Source organism: Odocoileus virginianus, chromosome 17 (assembly GCF_023699985.2).
Source record: "Odocoileus virginianus isolate 20LAN1187 ecotype Illinois chromosome 17, Ovbor_1.2, whole genome shotgun sequence".
Lineage (NCBI taxonomy): Eukaryota > Metazoa > Chordata > Mammalia > Artiodactyla > Cervidae > Odocoileus > Odocoileus virginianus.
The window spans coordinates 14643293-14669584 of NC_069690.1; the positions used below are offsets into that span (position 1 = coordinate 14643293).

Genomic DNA, 26292 nt, shown 5'->3' on the forward strand with positions numbered 1-26292 from the left:
CAGTTCCGTACAACTCTTTACGACCCCATGGACTGTACCGCGCCAGCCTCCTCTGTCCATGGAATTCTCCAGGCAAGAATACTGGATCGAGTTGCCTATCCCTTCTCCAGGGGGTCTTCCTGACCCAGGAATCGAACCAGGGTCTCCTGCATTGCAGGCAGATTCTTTAGCAGCTGAGCTACCAGGGAAGCCCACCATGATTTGAAGCAGAATTTCCTGGCTGAAAGTCCAGCCAAGTTTCCACTGACCTGAATATCTTTGAGAATAGATATTCATTATCATATACCACTGAGATTTCTGTTGTTATACTGCATAACTAACTGATACACAAGGGATCAACACCATGTGCTTAGACAACTCTAGTTCCTATTTAAAAATATCTTTTCCTCTCAATTTATTAAAAATAAAAATAAATCATTAAGCACTCACAACATGTCCATTCCCAAGTTTGGTGTGATGTGTTTATAGGTTTGGGTTACTGTTTTTGAGGAGCTCAGCATGGGGGAGGTAAAAGATGATCACAAAATATGATGTTAAGCAACGCTTCCTTTGGGCGGGGAGTAATGATCTCTGAGTGAAGTCTTGGGGGAGGAAAAAGAGGGGAAGGATGCTCAAGGCAGAAAGGAGCGAAGCAAGCTTGTTCATTCATGGAACACAAGCCCTTTTTGTGCTGGGCTGTTACCCTTAGCATAGACAGGCAGCCCGAGTCCAGGTTTGGTTCTGGCATTTTACAAGTCCCTGACCAAATGTTTATACGAAAAAAAAAAAGACATCAACAACAGCAATTTATTACCAGACGATGAAGTTCAGGGAAACTCTATTAAATAAAAAAGTGGCACAAGAGGTGATAAAACTCCAAGAAACTCAAAGGGGATAAAAGACTCAGGGTAGCGTTGCGGATGCAATAAACAACAGCATAATCTAGGAAAGCCAGAGGCGCAGAGGTAATTACGTACTGACACCTGCTCCTGGGGAAGCTGGGCTGGGGTCCAGGCGGCGGCTGACACGGGGGTTGCCCAGCACTGCCCTCACCCCACCTTCCCAAATCTTGCCTTTCCCCTGGGCTTCTCCCGGTGTCCCTTGCCCTAAGATTTTTCTCACTGTTGCTTGCTTTCTTTTCTGCAGGGGGAGGTGGCTGGGGGTGGCGGGGAGGGAAGGTGGGCAGCCTTTCGGGCCCCACGCAATAAATTCGGCCTCTCCCTCGAGCCCACCCCCCCCCCCCACCGCTTCCAACACTCCCCCTCCCTCCAACCCAAGTGTGTGCGATTTCCGAGTTAATCTGTCTGCACTAATTAAATATTGACGGCTGTTAAATATTCATGGGGCGTTTTAGCTGGCAGGTTTGATGTCTCCAGGCCCTGCCGGCTGCAGCTCCGCTGACGGGCCATTTTGACTGGGCACTTTGCTCTCCTGACCGCCCCTCTGTCATCCAGATGTTCCCAGCTGCTCTGGGCGACCCCACCTGCTGGGGAGTGCTCAGACCCCACCCAGACATGCCCCGTGAGCCTGCTCCTGCGGGAGGTGGTGATGGCAGCTTTGGCCCCGGGGGATTGTCACGTGCCACAGTAGGACTCTGGCCTGGGGTGCCTGTGTGGATGGGGAAGGGGAGGAGCCCAGGGGTCGTTGAGAGGCCAGGTGGCCTGGCTCCAGTGGGGACTCCTGCAAGTTCCTGCCTTCCATCGACTTCCGCTGGCAGCTCCGGTTCTCGGCTGCCTGGGAGGTGCGGGGAGAGCGGTGGCCAAGGACAGAGACTCTCGGATCCCTGCAGGAGGTCAGACTGAGTGGCGGTGGTCCTGCAAAGGGCGGTTGCGAGCCCCAGGGAGAGTGCCGTGGTGGGCGGGGAGGGATGTCTCACACACAGGAGCTGAGGAGTCTCAGGAGACGCCAGTCAGACTGGGGAAGGGGAGGTCAGGGCAGGCTTTGCAGGCTGAGACCGCAGGCGGAATCCTGGGAGATGAGCAGGAACCAGATCGGCTGGTACAAGAGGATTATCATGGAAGGTCTCCCATGAGGGGAAGGGCACAGACAGTGAGTGCCTGGGCAAGATCGAGAGAGAGGAGCCCTGCGAGTGGGCATGGAGGCGTTCTGGAGGCTGGGTGCAGACAGGGGCGGCGTGGAGGGCTGGGGGTCCTGCCCCGCCCACGGTCAAGGCCTGTGCTTCCTTCCCTTCTCATCCTCTAAGCCCAGCCCGCCCCAGTGCCTCGCTCCCCAAATTCTTGGTTACCTCCCCTCTCTCTTCCGGTGATTCAGACGGTAAAGAATCTGCAGGCAAGGCAGGGGATGAGGATTTGATCCCTGGGTCGGGAAGATGCCCTGAAGGAGGGCATGGCCACCCACTCCAGTATTCTTGCCTGGAGAATCCCATGGACAGGGGAGCCTGGTGGGCTAGAGTCCATGGGGTCACAAAGGGTCAGACACGGAGCGCCTTTCATTTCACTTCTACTTCCTGTGGGGGGAGGACGGGTGGGAACGGGAGGGTCAGGAGGGTTGAGGTCAGAAAGCAGGAAGTCCTGGGAGGGGACTTCTCCCTGGCTGGTTGGAAAGTCGGTTCATTGCTGGGTTTTCTTCATTTTTTAAAATTATAGTTGCTTGGGTTAGGTTCAGGTTCAGGGCCTAGTGATTCAGGATTTTTGCAGATTATTTTCCATTAGAGGTTATTTCAAGACACTGGGTGTAATTCCACTGATGCTTTGTACTGCAGAGTCACACAGACTTGAAGTGGGGGCCGGCATCTTCTTAGGCCTAAGAAACTAGTTTCCTGAAAAGGGCTCATCTCCCAGGAAAGGAGGTCGGATTGCAAGGCACATGTGGAGGTCAGTCAGCTTGCAGCCACAGGCCACTGGCCACAGGCAGACAGCTCCCCGAGGCCCGGAGGAGACCCCAGGACCACCCACCTGCTCCCTTCCCTCTGGGCTGTGGGTCCATTGTTGGCCTTGGGCACCTCTGTGTGGCTTCAAAACTCAGTGCAGGGCCGGGGTGTCCAAGACAGCCACCTTCCTACTGGGCATGCAGCTCCAGTTAGGGTTGGGGATGGAGGAGGTGGGGAAGGAGGAGGGGAGGGGCATCCTTGTGGTTCGGGGAGACACCAGCCAGGTGATAACGCGCGTCATCTGTCCCTCTAGAAGGGGAGGCTGTGCCCTTCCTGTGCTGGGTCCCCGAGTCTGCCTGGCCCCAAGGACCTGTGGATCCCATTGCATTGACCTTTGGGCCCAAGGGAATCTGCGAATCTGGAATGTTCCCTTGGGAAACAACCCGAGGCAACGACGCAGACAGCGGCAACTGTGACCTGGGCCCTGAGTGCCACTGTATCAACGCCGCACACGTGTTATCTCGTGGGGCCCTGCCAGCTAGAAACCTCTGTGACCCACACTTCACAGGAAAGGAAATCGAGGCTCAGAGAGGCTGAGAAACCTGTCCAGGGTCACAGATGGCCTCTGGACCCAGGCGGCCTGACTCCAGAGTCCACGTCCTCCGTTCAGGGCTAGTGGTTTTCAAAGTGCCCTGAGGCAAGCATCCTCTTCTGTTGTTCAGTCGCTCAGTCATGTCCGACTTTACGACCCCACGGATCGCAGCATGCCAGCCTTCCCTCGGGAGCTTATTAAAATGCAGATCCCAGGCCCATCTTGGTCCCGAGAATCCGATCCTCAGGGAAGGGCTAGGAAGCAGGCTGGGCTGGCGGGTGGGTCCTCTGTTCACTGTGCTGTCACCCGCAGTCTGGCGGTCTCTCCCCCAGGGACGGAGCGGGTGGGGAGTCCGCCTGGGAATGGGAACCCCCGCCTGATGACCCCAGCAGCTTTGGTGTTTCGCAAAGTGCGCTTTGAGGTGCCAGCCTGACTTCGCGCTGCTAATGGAGCCCGGAAGAGTTAGCGTTTCCCTTGGCCAGAGCTATAAAACGGAGTCTGTAAAACACGGGGCGGCCCCATAGCGCTGGCAGCAGAAACCAGGGAGGAGGGCCAAGGGGAAGGAAGGGCTCAGGGACCGAATTCAGGGCTCGCTGTTTGGCCAGCCACGCCCTCTTGAGAGCGACAGAGTCAGAAATGTGTTGGGATCCTCTCTCACTGGCCGTGAGGTCTTGAGTAAGCAACTGATGGCCTCCAAGACTCAACATTTTGATCTGCAGAATGGGCTGATGGCAGGATGTGCAGAATGGGCAGAATGGGCTGATGGGCTCCAGGGCAGCTATAAGCCTCAGACAGATGTGTGAAGAACAGAACACCAACATGTGAGGCTGTCACGGCTAACGCCATGACAGGCAGCCTAGATTAGGAGTAGGCCTGGTTTCCCGGGGTAACATAATTATCAGGCCTCCTGGAGCTAGCCAATCAACATATGCCTAGCAAGAAAAAGGGAACCTATCAGGGGAAAGCTGAAAGCCCCACGTTGGGCCAACAAAATTGCCTTGCAACTGTGTAACCAATCCGCTTGCGCCAACTACCCGCTTGTAACCAATCCGCTTGCGCCAACTACCTGCTGCTTCTTTTTGACCTAATAAGTACCCGAGAGAATTGGGGCTCGGGGCCTTTTAGTCCTCACACCCTTGGTGAGGGCGGGAGGTCCTGGCTCGAGTCAGTAATAAATTCCCCTATTGCAAGTTGCATTGTTTCGAGGAGTCTTCTTTCCCGACCGGGGACTCGGACTACGGGCAGAACAAACAGCAGCGACCTCTTACATAGTACTTTGCTGTTGCTTAATCACTAAGTCAAGTCCCACTCTTTTGCAGCGCCATGGACCGCAGCTCGCCAGGCTCCTCTGTCCATGGGCTTTCTCAGGCAAGAAGACTGGAGTGGGTTATTTCCTTCCCCAGGGCATCTTCCCAACCCAGGGATCAAACCCACGTCTCCCGCTTTGGCAGGTGGATTCTTCACCACTGAGCCACCATGGAGTTACTTCCACTGTTCTGTGGGCTTTACATGCATTAACTCCTTTAATCCTCACAACAGCCCTGCCAGGCTGGTATCATGACTGTTCCTGGTTGTGAGACTGGGGCGTGGAGATGTTCACACACTTGCCTGCAGCCTGCAGGCGGTAAGAGGCAAAGCTGGGGATTGAGTCTTGCTTCTCAGACTCCAGAGTTGTTCTCTTAACACCCAGAGGTGTCCAAAAATAATAGTCTCTCTACCTCTTCATTGCCAAAACTTCTGGAAAATTCTACGCTCTGTTATGAACAAGGCCCCTCTTCTGTGGATGATCCTTCTCTCAGGAAGCCCCCTGGGCTGAGAATGGCTATCTCCTTGGTCAGCTTGAGGCAGGAGGTAGATAGACGCCCCCTCCACCCCCCACCCCCTTGCCAGGGTAAAACAATTGGAGATTCATTCCCTGTGAACCGAGACTCCAAGACCAGAAGAGCAAGACAGTTAAGGCAGGAAGCTAGGCCCTGTCCAGGCCACATCTCTCTCATTCTCGATGTGAGGAGACCTCCCAGACCACACATGCACAGAAAAGCTCCTTGGAGGTCAAAGGGTAGTGATGTCAAGGGATGATCTACCCATAGGCCTTTGGGGTAGAATCCATCTTGGCTAAGAGATGCATGCACACACATGGGAGGATCCTCAGATACATCAAATATGGACTGTGAACCAGGCTCAAAACGACCGGCCAATGGAAAACCAGATGAAATGCCCCATAAAAGTAATTCAAACTGCCATGCAGGTGTGACTCTGACTCTCTCTCTGAGCCTGCCCATGTACCTATTTACACATACTGTACCCTATTTTCCTCCTAATAAATACTTTACTTGCTTCAGTACCTTGCATCTTTGTGGAATTCTTTTCTGCAAAGCTGAAAAGCCAGGCCCTTGTCACTGACCCCTGGCCTGGTGGCTAGGATCTGGTGCTCTCTCCACCGTGACCCGGCCTCAATCTCTGGCTGGGGAACCGAAGCCCTGCTTCAAGCTGCTGCAGGCTGAGGCCACCCAAGATCAAGCTGAGGCTCTTTTATGGGAGAGTCATCCACTCACCCCCCGCCCACTCGTCATTGCACAGTTGTTCGGTGAGCCCTTGTCACACACCCGGTCCTGGGGACACAGTGTGGATACTGACTATGACTCCAGTGGGAACACAATCGTGAATAACAACAAAAAGGCAAATAAGAAAGTAAGTAAACTGTACAGCGTGTCAGGGTGCAACCATGAAACAGAGCAGGACCCTGTGGGGCCTTCTGGGGACCGGCCTTCTCCCTGTCCTCTGCTTTAGATCCTCCGGGAAGTATCTGGATAACAGTATCTGATGCACATTTGCTGAGTTGTTTTGCAGATGTAAAAAACCTCCCCAACTCCAGCAAAAGTGAAAGTGAAAGTCGCTCAGTCATGTCCTACTCAGTCTATGGAATTCTCCAGGCCAGAATACTGGAGTGGGTAGCCTTTCCCATCTCCAGGATATATTCTTCCCAACCCAGGGATCAAACCCAGGTCTCCCGCATTGCAGGTGGATTCTATACCAGCTGAGCCACAAGGGAAGCCCCTTCACCAAAGCAAAGATGTTAACTACTTGAGGATGAGGGAGCACATAGCCCCAGGCCTCTTGGAGCCAAAGGACTGATAATGCTAACCCCTGCTACCCCACCATCTGCCAGTCAGAGAACAGTGCTCAAGCTGATCACAGACCCTGTGACCCCCACTCTCTCATCTGGCTTTTAAAAGTGCTTTGCCTAAAAGTGCGTTGGGGGAGCTCAGGGCTTTTTAGGGCACGAGCCCACCCATCTCCTTGCATGGCCTTGCAATAAACCTTTCTCTGCTCCAAAGGACAAGGTTTCCCGGCCTCTGTGGGGGGCCTGACCTGAGGGGGTGAGGGAGCCACTTGGGCGGGAGACGTGGAGAAGGTGCCAGGGGGACAGATGCCAGGAACAAAGCCGGGAGACCGGGGTGGCCGGGGAGGGGGCAGTGGAGATGCAGGACACGGACGGACAAGACCTGCCTCCTCAGGGTTTGGATGGGCTGCCCGGAGCTGCCGTGGAGAGCGGCCTGTAGGGCCAGGGTGGGTCGGGGGCCCGTCAGGAGGGCCAGGTGACAGACGACAGTGGTGGCCGGGGCGGGTGTCATGCCTGAGACAGTCAGGAGGGCTCGGACGGTGACGGGTGGTATTTTGAAGGTAGAAGCAACAGTATTTGCTGTCAGGCTGAGTGTCAAATGGGGAGGGAGAAGTGAGTCCAAGGGTTTTGGTCAGAGCAATGAGAAGGATGGAGTGACCACTGACCGAAATGCAGGAAGAGTGGGGTTTAGTGTGTGGGGGGGAATGTTTGGTTTCTAACTATAGGTTTTATTTCTACCTATAGGTTCAAGGAGGAAACTGGAATGCAGTCTGAATTTAGGGAGGTGTCAGGACCAGAGATGTAAATTTGAGAGTTATCAGCATACAGCAATAGACGGTGTTTTAAATGGTGACACTGGATGAGAAGGCCCAGGGAGGAGCAAGATAGATAGGAAAGAGCAGAGGTCTGAGGTCTCAGCGGAGATATTCACAGGGCAGGCCGCAGAGGAGGAACCAGCGCGTGTCACCCGCAGCCTTCAGAGTGAGGCGGGGTGGGTTCCAGGCGCTGGGTTCCCGGCCTTTCCCAGCGCCAGCCTGCGCTTTCGGCGGCCTTCTCCTCCCTCTAGTGGTCACATTTGGGATTGCACCCAGCGGCACTCGCGAGCCAGACCACATTTCCTGGGGTCTTCTGATTCACTTCACTTGCTCATTAAGTGAGTGCATATGCGCTAAGTCGCTACAGTCATATCCGACTCTTTGCGACGCTATGGCCCATAGCCCACCACGCTCCTCTGTCCATAGGATTCTCCAGGGCAAGAATACTGGAGTGGGATACCATGCCCTTCTCCAGGAGATCTTCCCGACCCAGGGGTTGATCCCAAGTCTCTCATGTCTCTTTAATTGGCAGGCGGGTTCTTTACCACTAGCGCTACCTGGGAAGCCCGTTCATTCGGTAGACAATCTCTAAGTGACTGCTATGCTCTGGGCTCCCCTGGTGGCTCAGCCGGTAAAGAACCTGCCTGCCATGCAGGAGACCCAGGTTCCATCCCTGAGTCAGAAGATCCCCTGGAGAAGGGAAAGCTACCCACTCCTGTATTCTTGCTTGGAGAATCCCATGGACAGAGGAGTCTGGTGGGCTATGGTTCATCGGGTCACAAAGAGTTGGATGCAACTGACTGACACAGACACACATGTTCTGGGCACTGACCGATGCAGAAGAGAATGGAATCCTTTCCTAGAATTCAGAATGGAAGAAAAGACACAAACCCAACAACTGTCAGACTGTGGTTGCCAGCTGGATGTAGTTTTAGCAATGTCTGGAAATGATTTTTCAGTTGTCATACGAGGGTGGAGAGTGAGTGGATTGCTACCAGTGTCTAGTGGGTAGAGGTCAGGGATGCTGCAAAAGATTCTATTGTGCACAGGACATCCTTCTATGGCAAAGAGTTATCTGGCCCAAACGTCAAGAAGTGTTTTGACGCTGAAAAGTATCGATCCAAGACAACACTCAGTTGTTATAAAAGGAAAAAAGAAATGTTAGTCACTCAGTCGCATCTGACTCTTTGTGACCCATGGACTGTAGTCTGTCAGGCTCCTCTGTCCGTGGGATTCTCCAGGCAAGAATTCTGGAGTAGGTTTCCATTCCCTTCTCCAGGGGATCTTCCTAACCCAGGGATGGAACCTGGATCTCCAGCCGTGCAGGCAGATTCCTTCCCATCTGAGCCACTGGGGGAGCTCTAGTAGAGGTGGTTACCAAACCGTTTGGGTGCAGAGGAGAGAGTAATCAGACCTGTCTTTGGGAGGCAGAGAAGGCTTCTCTTCACAGAGGATGTGTGGCTGTCACTTCTCTTGAAGAATGGGTAGGGTTTGCCAAGTAGAAAGGGGAGAGATTAGAAAAGAGATGATGGGGGCATGCTCAAATCATGCCCCTAAAGAACCTGGCTTAGCTAGGTTGACCACAGGCCAGGTGTAGGGTGGACAGGCCCGTTCACACAAGATATTCCATCATCAGTTCAGTTCAGTCGCTCAGTCGTGTCCTACTCTTTACGACCTCATGGACTGCACCACGGCAGGCTTCCCTGTCCATCACCAACTCCCAGAGCTTGCTCAAACTCATGTCCATTGCGTCAGTGATGCCATCCAACCATCCCCTCTGAGCATCTCTGGGAAAGCCAGGCCTGGGTGAGGGTTGGCAAGAACATGCCAAGGGCACCCCACAGGAATGAGGACAGATGGAAGCCCTCCCAGCCCAGAGCACGGGACCCAAGGGGCATCGTTTGGCCTCCTTCTGCCCTTGCAGGCCCTCCCTTGTTGCCTGTCCCCAGGTGGAAGTGATGATGAAGTGAGGGCAAAAGCCAGGGGTCAAGATTTAACTTCAACTTTTCTGCTGCCTCCCAGGTGGTTCAGTGATAATCTGCCTGTCAAGGCAGGAGATGCGGGTTTGATCCCTGGGTCGGGATAGGTCCCCTGGAGAAAGCAAATGGCAACCTGCTCCTGTATTCTTGCCTGGGAAAACTCATGAACAGAGGAGTCTGGTGGGGCTTCGGTCATGGGGTCACAAAAGAGTCGGCCGTGACTTGGTGACTAAACAACTGCTGCAGACAAGCCTTGTGATCTGGGGCGGGTTTCAGCTCTTTCTGGCTTTGTGTTTTTCCATTTGTCCCAGGATCAAGTGGACCAAATGACCCTTAAGAAGCTTTCCAGTCTCCACCTCTTCTGTCCTTGCACTCCTGAGCCCCTCCGAGAGGTGGGTCCTGCAGCCCCCCAGTCCCCCATTCTGGAGTTTTAGCTTCTGATCAGCCATTGGGTGGGACCTCTTCCCAGCTCCAGGACTTGGGTCTTGAACAAAACGGGGACAATTCTATTCACTTGGAGAAGGCAGTCCTGTGGGACATGTGTTATCAAGTGCTCCCCTGGGGCATCCCAAGAGTCTCACGCTTGGAATCTATGGCTGTGAATTCCCAAGACCCTTCCCCCTCGGGACATGTGTCTGATGGAGCAAGCCCAGTCGTGTTTCTGGAGAGCAGGTAATCAGGCTTTGCATTAGGAAAACCAGAAAGGGCACAGCCTGAAAAGCCATCAGAGAGGACACTGTCTTGCTATGTACAGAGGGCTTAATTTGAGTGGGCAGAGGTGACAGCAGTTGGGGCTGAGGCCGCGGGAGGGGGCTTTCTAACAAGACAACCTGCTTTTGCAAGTGACTCATAGCTCCCCGGGAGGGGGTGTGGGTGGATCATCTCCATCCATAGAACTGAGGTTCAAAGGGGAGCTCTTTCAGTGTATGGCTAAGCACATGGGTGGAGAACCTAGACACTCTGACTTGTTTGAAGCTGTTTCCGGAACATCTATTCTGATGCCTTTTCTTTGACAGAGGAGGATGCCAGGGTCTAGGACGATAAAGAGACCCACAGGTCATCTAGCTGCTCAGCGACACCCTGGGGACCAGATCTGACCACTTCACCAGGGTCTCCTGCATGTAACAGGGTAAATGACTAGTGATGTCGTCTGTCTCTCTTATTTCAGAAATTACCTGTCTCTGTGCTTCCCTCTCCCTAGATACATCATCAAATGACATCACACAAAAGTCTCTTCCATTATGAAAAAGACCAAGAGAATTTAAACAATAGAGCAAAGTAGGAAGAAAAATCATTCCACTACCTAAGCATTAATTTTTGGGTACATTTGCTTCCATTGTTTTACCTGTATATGATTTTTTTTTTTTCCTTTTCACATAGTCGAGTTCATATTAACTAGACCATTTCACGCCCTGATTCCCTTCACACTATCATAAGGATTTTCCATGGTATTACATACACTTCATAAATGTCATTTTGAAGGTAGCAAGCTCACTGGACCAACTTTTGATTGCTCGATGTTAAACCTGTTTCCAATCTTTCACTGTTACACACAGTGCTTCAAAGAGCTTCATGTAGGATCACTTTTAATATCTGGGGTGGTTTTCTTGGGCTGGAATTTTAGGGAGACCGCTGCACGCATGCACAGAGGTGGTCCCATGGTTTGCTGTCCTGTGGGTGCCCCAGCCTTGGGGGTCCCAGACAGAAGGCTGACAGGTCTCCTCTCCTCTCTCTACAGCCTTTCTGAAGCCTGCATTGATTTCTTTTTCTCATTTTCTCACTCAGGACCTATAACTTCTTTCCTGAGACCCCTCCATGAAAACCCATCACATTCACCAGGATTCTCTCTCTCTGTTGAAAGTGAAGGAAAAAAAAAAATCACACCCTAAAAAATATCATCAAAAATAGAACATATTGTTTCAATAAACTGAAAAGTTCTGGCTTCAGCTATGGCTGGATCCAGGCACTGAGGTAATATGATCAGAGCCTGATTTTTTAATGACTCTAAGCCCAGTTCTGCTGGTGGCTCTATCTTGAGGCCCCACACACTGTCAGGAAGACTGTAGAAGACTAGTTTCAGCCTGCTTGTTTCCATGCCTGCAGGAGAGATAAAGTTTCTTGCTGGTGGCTCCTACACAAACCCTAGAATCCACTCTGATTGGACTTAGTTGCTCACTCACTCCTGAACTAATCACTGTCATATGGCCTGACCTTAAACCTAGACAGGAAAGAAGTTATAGGTCCTGAGTGAGAAAATGAGAAAAAGAAATCAATGCAGACTTCAGAAAGGCTGTAGAGAGAGGAGAGGAGACCTGTTAGCCTTCTGTCTGGGACCCCCAAGGCTGGGTCACCCATGGGAAAGCAAACCATGGGAGCACCTGTGTGCATGTCTGCAGCAGTCTCCCTAAACTTCCAGCCCAAGAAAATCATCCCAAATATTCAAAGTGATCCTTACATGAAACTTAGTCTCCTGTGGAGGTACGGGTCAGCAGTGGTCTGCCGCAGGGACAGAGGCTCTGGGTGCACCAGACATGGGTATGGCATAAGCCCTCTTAGAGGAGGTCACCATTAACCCCACCATAGAGCTTCCAGAACTTACATGGGACTGGGAAATAGACTCTTAGAGGGCACAACAGAAACTAGTGCACCAGGACCCAGGAGAAAGGAGCAGTGACCCCAAAGGAGACTGCCCTGGACTTGCCTGTGGGTATCTGGGAGTCTCCGGCAGAGGCGTGGGTCGGTGGTGGCCTGCTGCAGGGTTGGAGGCACTGAATGTAGCAGTACATGCATAGGAATCTTTTGAAGGAGGTCACCATTATCTTCATTACCTCCACCACAGTTTGGGTCCAGGTAAATAGCAGGGAGGGAACACAGCTCCACCCATCAACAAAAAATTGGATTAAAGATTTACTGAGCATGGCCCTGCCAATCAGAACAAGACCCAATTTCCCCCATAGTCAGTCTCTCCCACCAGGAAACTTCCATAAGCCTCTTATCCTCCATCAGAGGGCAGACAGACAGAAAGCCACCATCACAGAAAACGATCCACTCTAATCACATGGACCCCAGCTTTGTCTAAGTCAATGAAACTACAAGCCATGCCATGTAGGGCCACCCAAGATGGATGGGTCATGGTGGAAAGTTCTGACAAAACGTGGTCCACTGGAGAAGGGAATGGCAAACCACTTCAGTATTCTTGCCTTGAGAACCCCATGAACAATATGAAAAGGCAAAAAGACAGGACAATGAAAGAGGAACTCCCCAGGTCGGTAGATGCCCAATACGCTACTGGAGATCAGTGGAGAAATAACTAAAGAAAAAATAGAGAGATGGAGCCAAAGTGAAAACAATACCCAGTTGTGGATATGACTGGTGACGGAAGCAAGGTCCAACACAATATTGCATAGGAACCTGCAATGTTAAATCCATGGATCAAGGCAAATTGGAAGTGGTCAAACGGGAGATGGCAAGCATGAACGTCTATATTTTAGGAATCAGTGAACTAAAATGGACTGGAATGGGTGAATTTAACTCAGATGGCCATTATATCTACTACTGCGGGCAAGAATCCCTTAGAAGAAATGGAGTAGCCATCATAGTCGATGAAAGAGTCTGAAATGCAGTACTTGGATGCAATCTCAAAATGACAGAATGATCTCTGTTCGTTTCCAAGGCAAACCATTCAATACCACAGTAATCCAAATCTATGCACTGACCAGTAATGCTGAAGAAGCTGAAGTTGAATGGTTCTATGAAGACCTACAAGAACTTCTAGAACTAACACCCCCCAAAAAATGTCCTTTTCACTATAGGGGACTGGAATACAAAAGTAGGAAGTCAAGAAACACTTGGAGTAACAGGCAAATTTGGCCTTGGAGTACAGAATGAAGCAGGGCAAAAGCTAATAGAGTTCTGCCAAGAGAACGCACTGGTTATAGCAAATACCCTCCTCCAACAACACAAAAGACTCTACGCATTGACATCACCAGAAGGTCAACACTGAAATCAGACTGATTATATGCTTTGCAGCCAAAATGGAGAAGCTCTATACAGTCAGCAAAAACAAGACTGGGAGCTCACTGTGGCTCAGATCATGAACTCCTTATTGCCAAATTCAGACTTAAATTGAAGAAAGTAGGGAAAACCACTAGACCATTCAAGTGTGACCTAAATCAAATCCCTAATGATTATACAGTGGAAGTGAGAAATAGATTTAAGGGACTAGATCTGATAAACAGAGTGCCTGATGAACTATGGATGGAGGTTCGTGACATTGTACAGGAAACAGGGATCAAGACCATTCCCAAGAAAAAAAATGCAAAAAAGCAAAATGGCTGTCTGAGGAGGCCTTACAAATAGCTGTGAAAAGAGAGAAGCAAAAAGCAAAGGAGAAAAGGAAAGATGTACCCATTTGAATGCAGAGTTCCAAAGAATAGCAAGGAGAGATAAGGAAGCCTTCCTCAGTGATCAATGCAAAGAAATAGAGGAAAACAACAGAATGGGAAAGACTAGAGATCTCTCCAAGAAAATTAGAGATACCAAGGGAACATTTGCCCAAAGATGGGTTCAATAAAGGACAGAAATGCTATGGATTTAACAGAAGCAGAAGATATTAAGAAGAGGTGGCAAGAAAACACAGAAGAACTGTACAAAAAAGATTTTCATGGCCCAGATAATTACGATGGGGTGATCACTCACCTAGAGCCAGACATCCTGGAATGTGAAGTCAAGTGGGCCTTAGGAAGCATCACTACGAACAAAGCTAGTGGAGGTGATGGAATTCCAGTTGAGCTATTTCAAATCCTAAAAGATGATGCTGTGAAAATGCTGCACTCAATATGCCAGTAAATTTGGAAAACTCAGCAGTGGCCGCAGGACTGGAAAATGTCAGTTTTCATTCCAATCTCAAAGAAAGGCAATCCCAAAGAATGCTCAAACTACCTCACAATTGCACTCATCCCACACATTAGTAAAGTAATGCTCAAAATTCTCCAAGCCAGGCTTCAACAGTATGTGAACTGTGAACTTCCAGATGTTCAAGCTGGATTTAGAAAAGGCAAAGGAATCAGAGATCAAATTGCCAACATCTGCTGGATCATCGAAAAAGCAAGAGAGTTCCAGAAAAAGCATCTATTTCTGCTTTATTGACTATGCCAAAGCCTTTGACTGTGTGGATCACAATAAACTGTGGAAAATTCTGTAAGAGATGGGAATACCAGACCACTTGACCTGCCTCTTGAGAAACGTATATGCAGATCAAGAAGCAACAGTTAGAACTAGACAGGGAACAACAGACTGGTTCCAAATAGGAAAAGGAGTACGTCAAGGCTGTATATTGTTACCGTGCTTGTATTATCTAACTTATATGAGGAGTACATCATGAGAATCGCTGGTCTGGATGAAGCACAAGCTGGAATCAAGATTGCCAGGAGAAATATCAGTAATCTCAGATATGCAGATGACACAACGCTTATGGCAGAATGTGAAGAACTAAAGAGCCTCTTGATGAAAGTGAAAGAGGAGAGTGAAAAAGTTGGCTTAAGACTCAACATTCAGAAAACTAAGATCATGGCATCCAGTCCCATCACTTCATGGCAAATAGATGGAGAAACAGTGGAAACAGTGTCAGACTTTATTTTCAGGGGCTCCAAAATCACTGCAGATGGTGACTGCAGCCATGAAATTAAAAGATGCTTATTCCTTGGAGAAAAGTTATGACCAACCTAGACAGCGTATTAAAAAGCAGAGATATTACTTTGCCAACAAAGGTCCATCTAGTCAAGGCTATGGTTTTTCCTGTAGTCATGTATGGATGTGAGAGTTGGACTATAAAGAAAGCTGAGTGTTGAAAAATTGATGTTTTTGAACTGTGTTGTTGGAGAAGACTCTTGAGTGTCCCTTGGACTGCAAGGAGATCCAACCAGTCCATCCTAAAGGAGATCAGTCCTGAGTGTTCAATGAAGGACTGGTGCTGAAGCTGAAACTCCAATACTTTGGCCACCTGATGTGAAGAGTTGACTCATTTGAAAAGACCCTGATGCTGGAAAAGATTGAAGGCAGGAGGAGAAGGGGGCAACAGAGGATGAGATGGCTGGATGGCATCACTGACTCAGTGGACATGAGTTTTAGTAAACTCCAGGAGTTGGTGATGGACAGGGAGGCCTGGCGTGCTGCAGTCCATGGGGTTGCAGTCGGACATGACTGAGTGACTGAACTGAACTGAATTGAAACTTAGACAACTTGGATAGCATGCTTTATGCCTAGGGCTGGGGTTGACTCTCCTTATCCCCAGAGCCTATAGATTAGGAGAGGTAGTCCCTGCAAAGTGTGCTTGGGGCATTTACTATTCCAAGAAAGGGGAATGGAACTTGGAGGGGGGAAATACAATAAAATAGATGCTGCTGTATTTGGGAAAAGACTCAGAAGTATAGCATTTGGGAACTGAGAGCTCCTGGGAACACATGCCTCTGCCCTTCCAGAGAAAGAGGAGCCTGTGTAACAGTCTCTGAGAAGCAGCCCTTCTGATTCTGCTGTTTGCCTCTAATGACAGGGAGCTCACCACCACTGACCAGACCAACTCACTGTGCCTCTGGGATAGCTGTAATCACAATAGGATGAAGTCTCCTCTACACTGAAATTTCAGTGAGACCCGCCCATCTACCTAACCGTACCCACATTGGACCCATCTGGGGGCCATCAGACACGTGACCGCTGGAATCAGAGCCATCCTGAGGTCTTCTTGAATCAACGGCCCCTGGACTTTGTTGGGTGGGCTCAGTTTCCCGTCCTTGCCATTAATGGGCTTGCTCCCGTAGGCTCCCATTAGTCAGTACAAAGTCAAGAACTGACCATGAGGCTGGGGTCTGAGGCAAGCGCACAGATTCTGACTTTCTGAGAAGTCTTTAGTAAGCGACTCAGGCCTCCTCCTTAAAGAGCTACCCAGCTGCAGACAGAGGTCGTTCCAGTCCAGGCACCCGAGTCATTCCTTCCCTTGTGACTCATGTGAATTGCTCTTTTAACCAGTTTCAGGGCCCTGAAAGCCAAAGTCACAAGCCCAACCATGTGTTACTTCAAAGGAGACTTATTACATTTAACAGAAGGGATCCTTTTCAAAAGAGAGCTCCAGGTGCGTGGCGCGGGCCAATGTGCCCCCCGTGCGGCTGACTGCCTGGTTCTCCCCGTGAGCCCCCTTCCCTGCCGCTGCTGCCCTGATGCTCAGAGCCGCCTTCTGCCCTTGTCAACATCCAGCACCTCCCAGGCCCAGCAGATCATAGTCCACGCAGCACAGGGCAAGATGCCTGTGACTTGGTGACCCTGCAGCATCTTGTCCATCTGATTCTCCTCCTGCGGCCCCAGGGGGCTGCCATTCAAGATAGCCACCAACGCCCCCTTGTTGGCCAGCCCTCAGTGTGTGCTGCCACCGTCCCTCCAGTTGCCAAAAAAAACCAAGCAAGGGGTCTGGGAAATATCCATCCGGTGGTTCAGTCAGAGTCAGAGCTGGGTGACTTGTTTTAACTCTCTGCCATCCGTGTGGGTTAGGGTGATTCTTGCTGCTGTAACAAATAAACCCTCAGATGCAACAGAAGCTATATATGTATATGCATATATATGTATTTACATATAATATATTATAATTTTTTAAATTTATTTTTAATCAGCAGATGATTGCTAAAGCTGAAGATCCAATACTTTGGCCACCTGATGTGAAGAGCCGACTCATGGGAAAAGACTCTGATGCTGGGAAAGAGCGAAGGAAAAGAGTGAAGGCTAAAAGGAGAAGGGGGCGGCGGCAGAGGATGAGATGGTTAGACAGCATCACCACCTCAGTGGGCGTGAATTTGAGCAGACTCCAGAAGAGAGTGAAGGACAGAGGAGCCTGGCATGCTGCAGTCCATGGGGTCGCAAAGAGCCGGACACGACTTAGCAACTGAACAACAAAATGCTTTACAATGCTGTGTTGGTCTCTGTCATACAACAACATGAATCGGCCATGAGTATGCACATGTCCCCTCCCTTTCGGGCCTCCCTCCCAAGTCCCCTCCCATCCCTCCAGGTCTTCGCAGAGCACCAGCCTGAGCTCCCTGTATCACACGGCGGCTTCCCACTAGCTGTCTATTTTACACATTAGGTAGCGTGCATATGTCAAAGCCACTCTCTCAATTCATCCCACCCTTTCCTTCCCCCTCTATGTCCAGAAGCCCATTCTCTGTCTGTCTTTATTCCTGTTCTGCAAATAGATTTATCAGTACCATTTTTCTAGATTATATATATATATATATATATATATATATATATATATATATGTTAATATAGGATATTTGCTTTTCTTTTCCTGACTTACCTCCCTCTGTATAACAGGCTCTAGATGCAAGTCATATATTTCCTCCTTCTGCCACGGGCCTGGAGTGCGATCAGGTCATCAGGAGGCTGCCCTTCGTGGTGTCTCTGGACCCACCCTGGGCTGCTGGAAGCTCGGCCACCTTCAACTAGGGCTTCCAGTAAACAACCCAAGGGTCACTTCCATTCAGCCAGCCGGAGAGGGGCTCCAGCAAAGAGAAGGTTCACCAGGAGTTGTGGGGGTGGGGGGCGGTCCCGGAAGTGACACATGTCCCTGGTGATCACCCATTGGCCAGGGCAGACCTTTATCATGTGACGGCCAGACCCTGGGAAAGACAGTCTAGCTGCGGGCCAAGAGGAGGACATAGACGTTGGTGATCAGAGAGAAGTCTTTGCCACATGATTGCAACCCAAATGACAAGCTTGGACTGCTCCAAGGGCTCAGCGGTCAAGAATCCGCCTGCAATGCAAGAGCCTCAAGAGATGCAGGTTCTCTCCCTGGGTCAGGAAGATCCCCTGGAGGAGGGCTCATCAACCCACTCCAGCATTCTTGCCTGGAGAATCCCATGGACAGAGGAGCCTGACGGGCTATAGTCCATAGGATCACAAAGGGTCAGACACAACTGAAGCAACATAGCATGCATGCATGCAGGGTTGGAAGGACGTGGCTGCAGGGTGGCCAGGCAGTCAGCCAGTCTTTGTGGCCAGTCTTACAAGACTCCCCTCCAACTCTTCTTCAAGCCCAGGTCCCAGCACCCTTGGCTGGTTACGTGACCCATTCTCAGGGCAGAGGCAGGCACATAAACCCTCAAGGGGATTCTCCCGTCTCTCCACTCCCCTCTTTTCTTCTCAAACACACATCAGACATGATTTAAAGACATCCTGATAGAATCATCTGCACACATTCTGCAACTTCAGCTAAATCGCTGGGGATGTCTGAAGGCTTGTCGGGCAAGAGCGGCTGTAATTTGTAACTTGGAGACACACAGAAGCTTGGGGATGGATTGCTGATAACACGGTGTGATCGACGTACAGCCTTTCCTGACTTGCGAGAACAGCCCTTCAGCTACTGCTTTTCCATCTTGTCAGCTCACTTTATATTAACGTTCACTCCCTTTCAAAGGACCAACCCCGACTCAAGTATCTTTTATAGACTCTCAGCCGGCTCAGGGGCTGTAATTATTGTCTTGATGCCCAAGTTCAAGTTCCACTTGTTTTTTTGCTTGACAACTTCCCCAAGAGGGATCCTCCTAACCGCTTACCCCCAGGGTGGTCGGATAGGCGCTCCCCACCCCAACCAGAACCTCACTGCTCTCTAGTCGTTAGGTGCTCCTGATTCAGCTTTCTTTCCTGAATCTATCTCCAGAATGGTCCATCCTTCAGGGAATCCCAGTCTTCTAAGAATAACAGTCAGGAGTGGTTGCGTTTGCACTTGTGACTGTGTTGATATCACGTCCATGCTTCTTGATAACAAGCAAGGCATCTCCATTGGCCACTGGGTCGTCTCAGCTGAGAAAGGACTTTTTGTTTTTTTAAAGTCATGGGTTGATGTTGATGTATTGGTGATCATACCATGTCATCAAACCCCTTCTTTTATTACTTTCACATAAGAACCTCTTGATTTATGTCCTCGTTTCCTTTTCAAAGCTCTCAGCATTCCCTCTCACAGACAGACAAGTTTCTAAATGCCAAGCCGTACCTGGTCAAATGAAACTGTATGCGGAATTATCATAACACCCACAGCTTTCAAAACATTGACACTCAAATGCCAACCTGTGGCTACTTACTCTTCTAATAGCGCTTTATGGCATTCTACATGCCACACATCTGTTAATGTTTATCTGAGTCGGGGGCTGGCTTTCCTGATTGACTTTTCCCGCTTTACTCGATTTATTAACAGCAGTTTCTATAGCCAGCACATTCAGGAAACTGGTAACAGATAATTTCATCTGAGGTTCCATGTGTCCTTTCAATATGCTTGGATCCTTTCCAAGCATTCCTTTAAGAAAGAACACTCCATTGTGAATAAGATGTGGACTCTACCAGAATCCTTTCCTGTTTAGACTGGCTTTAGAATAATCCTATTCACATAGCATACAGCACAGCCAGGTCATTTTTACTCAGGGCAGATGGCCCTGAATTATTTCGGGAAGGCATGTGTGTGTTTGGTGGGGATGCACGGGGAACGGGGGTGGTTTAGGAGTGGAAGGTAGTGATGAGAAACAGCAGGGTTGACGTGACCGTGGGAAGACCATTCTGGGCCCCAGGAGAGAAGCATTCCAGACTCACCAGATCTATGGTGATAGAGGAGACACAGACACACACAGAGACACACAGACACACACACACACAGAGACACACAGACACACACTCACAGACACACACAAACACACACTCACAGACACAGAGACACACACAGACACACACAGACACACACACAGACACACACACAGACACACACAGACACACACAAACACACACTCACAGACACACACAGACACACACAGACACACACAGACACACATAGACACACACAGACATACACACAGACACATGCAGAGACACACACACAGACACACACAGACACACAGAGACACACACACAGACACACACACAGACACACAGAGACACACACACAGACACACACAGACACACGCAGAGACACACAAACACACAGACACACACAGACACACACACAGACACACGGAGACACACACACAGACACACACAGAGACACACGGACACACACACACACAGACACACAGAGACACGGACACACACACACAGACACACACAGAGACACACACAGACACACGGACACACACACAGACACACAGACACATACAGACACACACAGAGACACACGGACACACACACACACACAATCACACACAGACACCCACAGACACAGAGACACACACACGCTGAGCTTCTATGGCCACTGCCTGCGCGATTCCGCTTCTCCCGCCTGGAACACTGCCTCCCTCCACGTCTGCCCAACCTCTGAGCTGTCCTGTCTCTGCCTGTGATGTTCTGTCATGCTGTCCACACCCTCGGCCTCCTGTGCGTGACACTGCATCTACACCTCTCGTACCATTTGCCACACACTCAGGTGTGGTATGTATGTGTGTGTATGTATATTTGCATGCGGGTCTCTCTGTGTGCCTATCTTCCCTTTTGACCACGGGCTGTTAGGGTTAAGAAACATTTCTTCCTCATCTTAATATCTCTATTGTCTGGCATGGGGTCAACACTCATCGATTTGTGAATGGATGACTAAATTCTGTATTCAACTTATAAAATCTCAGCAAGCATTAAACTTGAAGGGAATGCTATCCTGTATTCAACTTATAAAATCTCAGCAAGCATTAAACTTGAAGGGAATGCTATCCAGTCCAAAGTCTACTCTTTGTCAATACCCAGGAAGATATTTGAGGTGCATACTCATGATGACCATGGATATTTCATAGAAACATTTCCAGAACCTACCATGCCCCCACATCCATCATTCACAGTGGCATCATCTTATCCCACTCTTAACCCATTTTGCTTTATTTGGCCAGGCCCCTCTTCTTTGACCTTATCACAGGCAATACCACTACTGATGTGTTTTTGTTTCTTTGGGGCTAATACTATGAACTCTGTTACCAGAGAAAGGATTGCCAGGTTGGAGAATATAAACAGCTCTCACTCTGATTGCCTGATTGCTTATATAAATTGGTCCAGTCTTTCTCAAAAGCAGTGCCGAAGGATGTGTTTTCACTGGCTGCCCATCTTGGGTTTCATCACATTTATTTATTTATTTATTTATTGCGACTTTAATAGTCATGTAATGAGACCTGAGAGGTGCTTGGTTCTAAATTTTATTTCCTAGCTGGCGGGATGCTGCCTGTTTCCACGTGGTGATTTACTGTCTCCATTTCTTGGTGCGATTCTGTTCATCTCCTTTGACCACTTATCAGGGGGAGTCATGTCGTGGCCCGTCCATTATTAGTTTGGGGCAGTAAGCAGGCTTGGGAAGGGGGATATGACAAACCTAATGGATGCCACTGTTTTCCTTTTGATATTTATTTTTTTATTACATGGTGGTGTAAAAATTTCCGTTCTTATGTGTCTGAACCCATCTGTCAGAGCCCTGATGTTATCTGTTTCTTCAGGAGCTGGGAATTTATCTCCTCATCGGCCACAGGGGTGGCGATGCTTGTCCCTTGTCTCTGGGTTTGTCACAGATTAACTGTATGATATGTCTGAATCTGACAGGCCTGCTGTATGAATTTAAATAAAGTCTCCCATGCCCCTTGGCCAACTGTCCCGGTGATGTTTATTAAATAACAGCCTCTTTCCTCGGTGCCTTCCTTTGTCAGCCTATCGTTAGCTTTACTGGGGTTCAAGTTCATCTCAGGGATCTCTCCTGATGACCTTCGCTGCTTTTAACTTAGCTTAGGATGGTCCCACTGACTGGCGTCGCATAGCGTAATTGCTCCAGAGGGATGGGCTGTTGTGGCCATCGAAAGATGAGTCCTCTGATGGGTCTTCACTTGGAAGAATGAACATCCCACACTCCAGGCTGTCAATTTCTATTAGAGGACTTAGGGGGATTTACATTGCTACTGCATTAACTCTATGAATTGACTTTGGGACATAGCATGTGTACTTAGGGATTACAATTAGAGCCGAGCTGGAAAGTTCCCCAAAGTCCTCAGAGCTTTAGACAAAAGGAAGACTCACATTTCCTCCCAATGGACCTAGCCTGGGGACAGTCCCCAAGGGTCACGTAGTCCCGAGGCTGATGGTTTTGAGTAATGTCATTTTTCTGGAGCCTCCCCCTCCCCCACCCCCAGAAGATGCTCTGGATATCAGAGACAGAGGACCAAGGAAGAACCTTGACTAGACCCTATAAGTCCTGTGATAAGGGTGTAGTGGGCAGGTGGAGGGTAGGAGTGGAGATGGCAATAGAGGATTCATAGCACCTTTAATCTGGCTGGAGTCCACGGAATGTCTCCTACCACTTTACTGTCAACAGTTTCCTTTTCTCCTTTGTCTTTGGGTTACATTCTCCTGGTAAAGCTGCCAAATTGACTCAGTCTACCTGTCCACCTCCTCCTCCATCACACCTAGGCTCCTGGCTACTCCTGAAGAAGACCGATGCTACAATCTCCAAGCCCAGGGATGCCGGTGGTCCTCCTCTGCCCCCACGGTCTTCACTCTCCCAGCCTGTCTCCCCAGGAGCAGCATACTTGCTCCTATTTGGATCTGTTCCTCCTGGAGTCCATCCCTTTTTGCCCTGTTGGGGACCTCACTTACCTGATGATACTCTCTGTCCTATATTCCCAAACTCATCTTCTCTATTAACACCTTTCTATCCACACTTAGATAGGCTTGACCATCTTTGCTATTGAAAAATTATTCCTTTCTTTAAGATGTTTTGGGACTTGGGTGTTCTTCAAATATTCAACATAAAATAGTGATGATGGATAAACCCTCTGGCAAGGCGTTGTGCTAAGTCACTTCAGTCATGTCTGACTCTGGAACTCTATGGGCTGCAGTCCACCAGGCTCCTCTGTCCATGAGATTCTCCAGGCAAGAATACTGGAGTGGGTTTCCATTGCCTTCTCCAGGGGATCTTCCTGACCCAAGGATCGAACTTGCGTCTCTGACGTCTCCTGCACTGGCAGGCGGGTTCTTCACCACTATCAGCACCTCTGGGAAGGTACTCCTCAGCAAAGCCTGAAACTTCCTTGGCCATGGCCTTCCTCCAGCCCCCGCTTCAACAACACATTTAAGAGCTGGTCTACACTTGCTGTCATATCCCTTCCATTACAACTAGCTTCTCAGCTCACTAGCTTAGGGACTTTGCCCCCAGGACTCTACAGAGGCCGTTTTCCCCAATGCAACAATAGACTTCTTTACTTCTCACTCCCACAGTCATTTCTGTGTTCTCCTCTTCTAGGTGAGCAGTGTATGGCAATGCTATTCAGTATCTCCTTGGACCACATTTTTTACCCTCGGGCTTGGAAAGAGCCTTCCCTCCTGGCTTCCCTCCCACTTCTCTGGCCATCCACTCAGTTTCACCTTTTGGTTCCTCTGCTTCAGTGTTCCTCGGGGGACTCTATGCCCTTAGTAATCACGTCCATCCCCGTGGGTTTGATGGCCTTCTATTCATGTGTAGATGAATTTCCAGTTATACCACTAGGCTCAGGACACCTCTCTCCTGAGCTTTACTTCCTTCCTGTGAGCTCTGGAACCCAAATCACCTCTGCCTCTCAGTGGCGTGTGACTTTGCACAAGTTGCTTGACATCTCTGTGCCTCATTTTCCTTCCTTCTGAGGTTGTCATGGGGGCTCACTGAGTTGTTGTCATTGTTATTATGAACAGTCAACTGCCTGTTAGACATCGTCTTCTTCAGGTGACCCAAAAACATAGCGAACGTGACCTGCCCAAATCTGATTCATCATCTTCTCCACGTGTCCTCAAAACCCTCATCTCCTCAGGTGTTCTTTTCCTTTTGATGGATGATGCCACTGAAGCCCCCAAACGTCCTGGACTGCCCTGCTATCTTCACCCCTGTGGCCCATCAATCCTGGAGTCCATGCATCTATCTCCTAAACATTTCTCTTCTCCCCTTCCTACCCACGGGCCTTGCCCCCACCCTCGCTCCAGTAGCCACCATCTCTCACTTAGGTTTGCCTAAGTGAGTGTGAGATCTTCAGTGGGGTCCCTTTGCTCTTGAAGTCCAACACCCTTAGCATGGCTCACAGGTTCCTATATGGTCCAGCGGTTCTCATTTCTCTTTCCAGAACCTCCTCTCCTCCCCCTAACATTGACCCACTAACACTGTGACTCCTTTTATTATACTCGCTCCATCCTCTTGCATTTTCACCCACTGTCACTTCTGCCATGGACAATCTTTCCCTGTCCCGTTTCTGGGCATCGCTGACTCCCCATCTCTAGAGCCTCATATTAAAAGCCATCTCATCCAGGCAGCGTCTCAGACCTCCCAGTGTGGCAAGAGATGCATAGTCCTGTATGCTCCCACAGCACTCTCTATTCCACCCATGTGTGAACCGCCACCACCCCCCACCCCTGACACACACACAAGCACGTTTAGAAGCCCACATTCCCCACCAGAGGAATCATGACACTCTTGTTCACTCTCGTATGTCTGGCGCTTGGCACATTGTAGGTGCTCCATAAATATTTGCTGAGTAAATATCTCATTTCATATCCTCGTGATGATGTGTATGTGCTCTATCCATCCCCTTCAGTACATCGCTCCATTCAGCACCAGAAACTAGACATCAAGTATATTTCTCTCCTTGAAATAATTCCCAGTCTGTGCCACTAGGAAGCTCAGAGTGCAGAGATGGAGATGTACAAGGCAGCAGGGATGACCAGGGGGATGACCTGAGCTGATCTGTGGGTACAGGAATCAGTGATGTGGGAAAGAGGCGGCGGGGTGGGGGGTGGTGGTGGGAATACTTCCTGAAGGAATTGACTCTTGAGCTGAATTCTTAAACATAAGGAAGAAGTACACTGGGGGATGAAGGAGGTGAATGGTGCTCATATTCTTCTATTGGCCAAATAATAGCTAGGCAGACACAATCCCTAGGTCTATTTCCACTAGCAAAGTTTGCACTTCCCATCAGCTCTGTTTCATTGAAAGACTGTGATGTACTCGTGGGTGTAGAGCATGGCACGCCTTCTTGAAACCCCTGCTATGTCTTCACTCATCTAAAGAAACCTGGCTGATCCTGTAGGGCAAGCTCTGCATAACTGATTCTACTAAGGTCCAGGGTGTGCCTGCCTTTAGTCCAAGCTTGCACGGAGCTAATTAGAAGCCCAGCCAGGCATCAATGCCAAGGAGCTCTTCTCACCTGCTGCTTGCAAAATTTTAAACGTGTGTGTACCAAGGAGTGACATGAAGGATGGCTGTTCGATGGGGATGGGGTATAGGGCAGCAACACCCAAATCTTGGACTTGGCCGGTTAGCCTTCTTGAACAGATTCTTCATGGAATGCATTGCTTCTCAGGAAATAAAGATATTTATTCAATAAGAAAAGACAGAATCATTTCGCCTTCCATATCCTAAGACTGCACTTCAATGAAATCAGGAATAAATCTCACAAACCAGAAGGGGTTAGCCAGTCACATAGAAGTTGGTGCTCCTAAATAAAACCACAGAAAGGGAAGCAATTCAGAACAGAGTATTTAAAGAACAAAGATATAAACACAGCATATCATATAAATTTATGGGATGCTGCCATGCTGGTACTTAGAGGAAAAAATATTGCGCGTGATGGTCTCTAACAGAGAGAAAGGAGAAAAACTGGGAATTAAGTTTCTACCTAAATAACCCAGAAAGGGTACAAATTATCAAGTGAAAGGCAAGTGGAAAGAGTAATAAACCCAAAAACAGAAATGAATAAAACAGAGACATAAAATTAAAGTTGAAACACAAGCTAAGCCAGCTTCTCTTAAATCCAGCAATGCATCAGAATTACCTGAGACGATTGTCTGAACTGTGGATGCTCTGGCTCAAGTGCAGAGTTGCTGAATCAAACTTACCAGTGACAGGACCTTGGAATCTGTATTTTTGGTAAGTATCCCTCATGATGGCTGTGCACTCAGAACTGCTA

General features: G+C 49.3%; 1 long non-coding RNA gene across 2 annotated transcripts; it reads left to right on the top strand.

The window, feature by feature from the left end:
- Nucleotides 1-1597: 1597 nt before the first annotated feature.
- On the top strand, nucleotides 1598-17570 carry LOC110146363 (uncharacterized). 2 transcript variants are annotated; one of them, XR_002316523.2, is made up of 4 exons: nucleotides 1598-1771; nucleotides 9631-9711; nucleotides 10336-10448; nucleotides 16978-17570. It is a non-coding gene; the product is annotated as an uncharacterized lncRNA (long non-coding RNA). The 2 variants fall into 2 exon arrangements; XR_002316522.2 differs by having other exon boundaries at nucleotides 1601-1771; nucleotides 16981-17570.
- The last annotated feature ends 8722 nt before the right edge of the window (nucleotides 17571-26292 follow it).